This window comes from Triticum dicoccoides, chromosome 5B (genome assembly GCF_002162155.2).
Source record: "Triticum dicoccoides isolate Atlit2015 ecotype Zavitan chromosome 5B, WEW_v2.0, whole genome shotgun sequence".
In the NCBI taxonomy this organism is placed as follows: domain Eukaryota; kingdom Viridiplantae; phylum Streptophyta; class Magnoliopsida; order Poales; family Poaceae; genus Triticum; species Triticum dicoccoides.
Genome location: NC_041389.1, coordinates 286457204 through 286464559, shown reverse-complemented (window position 1 = coordinate 286464559; position 7356 = coordinate 286457204).

Below are 7356 nucleotides of genomic sequence, written 5' to 3'. Positions count from 1 at the left end.
GGCACATCGAAACAAGATGTGACTAGCGTCTTTCGGCATACCACACAAAGCACAACATCCATTGGATGGGCCGTTGAATTTTTTAAGGTTGATAGCAGAAGGTAGAAGGTAGACAATCCTAAGCCGCTTGCCAGAGGAGAGTCTGTACTGTAGGGGGCACTCAAGAAGCCCAAAATGCCCTGGCATACCAGATATTAGGCCCACGAACCAGCTTGGCATAGGTAGATTTGACTGAGAATTTAAGCGAGGATTCCAGCTCCAAGCTGATGGAATCTTGGTCCCCACCAAGGGAAACACATACTATGGGGGAATGCGAATTATCCAAGGCAATCTCTTCCATGACAATAAGCGATCTGATAAAGCCCATGTTAGTGATACCAGAAGCAAACACTTCACCGAAAAGAGCCTTAGGCTCGGCCGTAATGATGAACAGGGTAGAGAGTAAGGCATAGAGGGGCTTGTCCGAAATGTTCAGTGTGTTCGTAATAAAGGAATTTCTTTCAGTGAGAGATGCATAGTGCATCAATTCATCGGTGTTCGAGCTTCTCGAGCCATGTCTTCGATAAACGCCATGTGAGTCCATATGTGTGGTGTTTTTTAGAGAGAAAGAACAGTTGCCGATCTTTATAGATACTACCATATCGGTTAACTTCATTCAAGAAAAGGTGGATAATACAATGCCAAGGTTCATAGGCAAACATGCCAAAGTGAAAAGCTAAAGAACACAATGTCGTTGCATTTCCATTGCGACTAAGGATTTTTTTTCCCTATTCGGGAGACGTAACATGATTGTCTTTCAAAGAAAAAATTGATCTTAACTGGAATACGGGGCCGCCAAACACCTATGAACTGGTTAGGACCTGCCCCTGCACAATCTTCGAATAAATGGACTTGACTGAGAATTTGCCAAAAAAATAATGGGGCCACAAGATCTGATCTAGAGTCTCCTAGATGGAAGAGAAAGAGCAGTGAGGTCTTGCCAGTTTGTCATATCTTCCGAATACGAAAACCGTCGTAGATCAAGGTCCCAAATTTTAGTCACGAGCTCTAAAATGGGGGCCTCTTGGTTGGGACAATATATTAACAGAACAGGGAAAGAACGACTAGGTGGCCACTCCCCTACCACCAATAAGAAAATCGAACTAAGTTCCCTAAGCCAACCTCAAACTTGATCAAGCCATGAAATTCCTCATAAAATTTCATCAAAGACTTCCAAAATTAAATGAGATCCTCCCCTAGAATTAGCATTGAGTGGCGCCATGTCAAGAAAATATTAGCTTTGAGAATCTTAAGCCAGACAAAATGTGGAGAATTGTGATGAATGTGCCACCACCACCACTTCATGATGAAGCAATTATTCATAATGGATGTGCTCATAATGCCCAAATCTCCATTGGTTTTGGGTCTACACATAATAATCCAATTAACTACCCTATATTTCTTCTTATTATCGTCATTGTTCTAGTAGAAAGCACCACGATTTCTGTCAAAAACTGGCATGATTCGGTTCAGGGATCCGATAGAAACCCATGATGTAGGTAGGAAAGCTAGAGAGGCAAGAATTAATAATAATGACTTTTTCTCCACAGGAATTATGGTGTCGCGCCAACGAGCCACACTAGATCCAGCCATGAGCACAATAGGGAAAAAAAATCGCCGCTATAAGTTCAAACAATGATAATAGAATCCCAAGATACTTGGTCGAGAAGGAGCCCAGCCTACAATTCACAAGGTTGGTGTTCTAGATGTTGACTTATATGTACTTAATTGTTTATTCTATTATTCCCTTATCCGTATGGAGTGCCCATTTTTATTCGGAGTGCTCAAACTTTACAGGGTTTCAAAATGAGTGTCAAAATTATGGAAAACATTGATTAATTTTTGTTTTGGCACATTTCTGGCACTTGATATTTTTATCATAAGTTATGCAAATTTTTCATCAATCCATACTTTTTATGTTTATTTTTATCGATGTGCTGATTGTACTATGTATAAATGATGCCATTAAACTACGTGATTTCTATTTGATTTCTTCTACACTTGTGCTACTTAAATGTTCTATAGTGTGGTTATACGTGTTTGTTCTAATTCTTGTTGATTTAGATTAAAGACGCAACAATGTAAAGACTATGTTATTTCTATTTCATTTCTAAACATTAACATAGAGAATAAACAAAGAATGGCCATGGTGTGGCAGCAACAGGCTAGGTGCCTGCCACAGGGTGCACCTTCATTGCAATGAAATCCAATAGATCTTCAGGAGGATTTTCTCGAGTGGTTGGTATGTTTTAATTTAACTTGTGTTGTGGCTGATGAGTTGCTCACGTTTATAAAGTTGCACCCCAAAATGACTATTTGCTGTTTTCTTTCAACAATGCGCAGTGCATTCCTTGTTGGGGAAGGGAGGACTTCATACATAGTGCAAAACTGCCTATAGAGGTGGAGGGCACATTTGAGATCGAGATGACCTTGTTAAAAAAAGGGCATACCCTTGGTCACTGACGAGTCACACCAAACGTACTTCAGTGTCCTAGTTGGATACAGATTGCAACAGAAATGAAGATGGAAGCTGGGAGCGCGTGCAGGTTATTTCGTGGCAAAGTAAATGATACCGACGACATCTATCTGTTGGAAAACGTAGCATGCAATTTCAAAAATTTCAACGCACACGCAAGATCTATCCATGAAGATGCATAGCTACGAGAGGGAAGAGTGTGTCTATGTACACTCGTAGACCGTTAAGCGGAAGCGTTTATCACGCAGTTGATGTAGTCGTACTCTTCGCGATCCGATGACGATCCAACCGATCTAGTGCCGAACGGACGGCACCTCCGAATTTAGCATACGTGCGGCTCGATGACGTCTCCTCCTTCTTGATCCAGCAAGTGGGGGAGGAGAAGTAGATGGGATCACAACCAAAATGACGGCATGGCGGTGATCGTGGTGGTGGAACACCGACAACGCTTCGCTAAGCGTCGCCGAGACGAGGCAGTGGAACTACGGAGTAACGGGAGAGAGAGGGGTGCCAAGGGCTTGGTGTGTCCTCTTGGGGTGCCCCCTCCCCACTATATATAGGTGGAGGGGCGTGTTAAACAACCCCTCCAATCCCTAGGGCGCAGCTAAGGGGAAGAGGACTTGGACTCCAAGTCCAATCCTATTCCTACTAGGACTCCTTCCTTTTTTGCCTTCCCTAGCCACATGGGCTTTTGAGCACTTGCTGCGCCTAGCCCAATAAGGCCAGGGCGCCTCCCTGCAGCCCGTGATAGCCCTTGGGTCGTGGTGGAACCACTTGTGGACTTCCGGACCCCTCTGGAATCCTATGGAACCTTCTAGAAGCTTCCTGGTACAATACCGAAAAAACTGCATCTTTTTACGGAACCCAAAATATGATTTTCCCATATATAAATCTTTACCTCCCGACCATTCCAAGACTCCTCGTGACGTCCGGGATCTCATCCGAGAGCCCAAACAACATTTAGCTACCACTCATCAAATATCCCAATACTACTCTAGCATCAACGAATGTTAAGCGTGCGACCCTGCGGGTTTGGGAATTATGTAGTCATGACCGAGACACCGCCCCAGTCAATAACCAATAGCGGAACATGGATGCCCGTATTGATTCCTACATATTGCACGAAGATCTTTTATCAGTTGAACCTTAATGAGAACATACATTATTTCCTTTGTAATCGGTATGTTACTTGCCCGAGATTCGATCATTGGTATCTTCATACCTAGTTCAATCTCGTTACCGGCAAGTCTCTTTACTCATTCCGTAATGCTTCATCCCGCAACTAACTCATTAGTCACATTGCTTGCAAGGCTTATTATGACGTGCATTACCGAGAGGGCCCAGAGATACCTCTCCGATACTCGGAGTGACAAATCCTAATCTCATTCTAGGACAACCCAACAAACACCTTCGGAGATACCTGTAGAGCATCTTTACAATCACCAAGTTACGTTGTGACGTTTGATAGCACACAAGGCATTCCTCCGGTATCCGGGAGTTGCATAATCTCATAGTCAAAGGAATATGTATATGACATGAAGAAAGCTATAGCAATAATACTGAACGATCATTATGCTAAGCTAACGGATGGGTCTTGTCCATCACATCATTCTCCCAATGATGTGATCTCGTTTATCAAATGGCAACACATGTCTATGGTTAGGAAACTTAACCATCTTTGATTAACGAGCTAGTCTAGTACATGCTTACTAGGGACATGGTGTTTTGTCTATGTATCCACACATGTATCAAGTTTCCGGTTAATACAATTCTAGCATGAATAATAAACATTTACCATGATATAAGGAAATATAAAATAACAACTTTATTATTGCCTCTAGGGCATATTTCCTTCAGTCTCCCACTTGCACTAGAGTCAATAATCTAGTTCACATTGCCATGTGATTTAACACCAATAGTTCACATCACCATGTGATTAACACCCATAGTTCACATTACCATGTGACCAACACCCAAAGGGTTTACTAGAGTCAGTAATTTAGTTCACATCATCATGTGATTAACACCCAAGGAGTACTAAGGTGTGATCATGTTTTGCTTGTGAGAGAAGTTTAGTCAAAGGGTCTGCCACATTCAGATCCGTATGTATTTTTTAAATTTCTATGTCTACAATGCTCTGCGTGGAGCTACTCTAGCTAATTTCTCCCACTTTCAATATGTATCTAGATTGAGACTCAGAGTCATCCAGATCGGTGTTAAAGCTTGCATCGATGTAACTCTTTACGATGAACTCTTTATCACCTCCATAATCGAGAAATATTTCCTTAGTCCTCTAAGGATAATTTTGACCACTGTCCAGTGATCTACTCCTAGATCACTATTGAACCCCTTTGCCAAACTCATGGCAAGGTACACAATAGGTCTGGTATATAACATGGCATACTTTATAGAACCTATGGCTGAGGCATAGGGAATGACTTTCATTCTCTCTCTATCTTCTGCCGTGGTCGGGTCTTAAGTCTTACTCAACTTCATACCTTACAACTCAGGCAAGAACTCCTTCTTTGACCGATCCATTTTGAACTCCTTCAAAATCTTATCAAGTTATGTACTCATCGAAAGTCTTATGAAGCGTCTTAATCTATCTTTATGGATCTTGATGCCCAATATGTAAGTAGCTTCACCGAGGTCTTTCTTTGGAAAACTCCTTTCAAACACTCCTTTATGCTTACATCATTTCCGGTCAACAATATGTCATTCACATATACTTATCAGAAAGGCTATAGTGCTCCCACTCACTTTCTTGTAAATACAGGCTTCACCGCAAGTCTGTATAAAACTATATGCTTTGATCAACTCATCAAAGCGTATGTTCCTACTCGGAGATGCTTGCACAAGTCCATAGATGGATCGATGGAGCTTGCACACTTTGTTAGCACCTTTAGGATTGAGGAAACCTTCTAGTTGCATCATATACAACTCTTATTTACTAAATCCATTAAGGAATGCAGTTTTGACATCCATTTGCCAAATTTCATAAAATGCGGCAATTGCTAACTTGATTCGGACAGACTTTAAGCATCGATACGAGTGAGAAAATCTCATCGTAGTCAACACCTTGAACTTGTCGAAAACCTTTTGCGACAATTCGAGCTTTGTAGATTGTAACACTACTATCAGTGTCCGTCTTCCTCTTGAAGATCCATTTATTCTCAATGGCTCGCCGATCATCGGGCAAGTCAATCAAAGTCCATATGTTGTTCTCATATATGGATCCTATCTCAGATTTCATGGCCTCAAGCCATTTATCAGAATCTCGGCTCATCATCGCTTCCTCATAGTTTGTAGGTTCGTCATGGTCTAGTAACATGACTTCCAGAACAGTATTACTGTACCACTCTGGTGCGGAACGTGCTCTGCTTGACCAACAAGGTTCGGTAGTAACTTGATCCGAAGTTTCATGAGCATTATCATTAGCTTCCTCACTAGTTGGTGCAGGCATCAAGGGAACGTTTTTCTGTGATGAGCTACTTTCCAGATCGAGAGAAGGTACAATTACCTCATCATGTTCTACTTTCCTCCCACTCACTTCTTTCGAGAGAAACTCCTTCTCTAGAAAGGATCCATTCTTAGCAACAAAGATCTTGCCTTCGGATCTGTGATAGAAGGTGTACCTGATACGTCCATTTTGCATCATGCTTTTATGTCAATATTTATTGCATTATGGGTTGTTATTTCACGTTATGTCACAATACTTATGGCTATTCTCTCTTATTTTACAAGGTTTACATGAAGAGGGAGAATGCCGCCAGCTGGAATTCTGGGCTGGAAAAGGAGCAAATATTGAAGGACTATTCTGTGCAACTCCAAAAGTCCTGAAACTCCACGGAATACCTTAAAATAAATAAAGAAAAATCATCGCCAAAGATGAAGGCCAGGGGGGCCCACACCCTGCTCACGAGGGTGGGGGCGCCCCCCTGGGCGTGCCCCCCTACCTCGTGGGCCCCCTGGTGGCTCTCCGACGCCCATCTTCTCCTATATGAAGTCTTTCGATGAGAAAAAAAATAGAAGAGAACCTTTCGGGACGAGACTCCGCCGCCACTAGGCGGAACCTTGGCGGAACCAATCTAGGGCTCCGGCAGAGCTGTTCTGCCAAGGACACTTCCCTCCGGGAGGGGAAAATCATCACCATCGTCATCACCAATGCTCCTCTCATCAGGAGAGGGCAATCTCCATCAACATCTTCACCAGCACCATCTCATCTCCAAACCCTAGTTCATCTCTTGTATCTAATTCTTGTCAAGTCCGGGATTGGTGCTAGTAGGTTGCTAGTAGTGTTGATTACTCCTTGTAGTTGATGCTAGTTGGTTTATTTGGTGGAAGATCATATGTTCAGATCCTTTATGCACATTATTACCCCTCTGATTTTGAACATGAATATGCTTTGTGAGTAGTTACGTTTGTTCCCGAGGACAAGGGAGAAGTCTTGCTATTAGTAGTCATGTGAATTTGGTATTCGTTCGATATTTTGATAAGATGTGTGTTGTCTAACCTCTAGAGGTGTTATGTGAACGTCGACTACATAACACTTCACCATTATTTGGGCCTAGAGGAAGGCATTGGGAAGTAATAAGTAGATGATGGGTTGCTAGAGTGACAGAAGCTTAAACCCTAGTTTATGCGTTGCTTCGTAAGGGGCTGATTTGGATCCATATGTTTCATGCTATGGTTAGGTTTACCTTAATACTTTTGTTGTAGTTGCGGATGCTTGCAATAGAGGTTAATCATAAGTGGGATGCTTGTTCAAGTAAGAACAGCACCCAAGCACCGGTCCACCCACATATCAAATTATCAAAGTACCGAACGCGAATCATATGAGC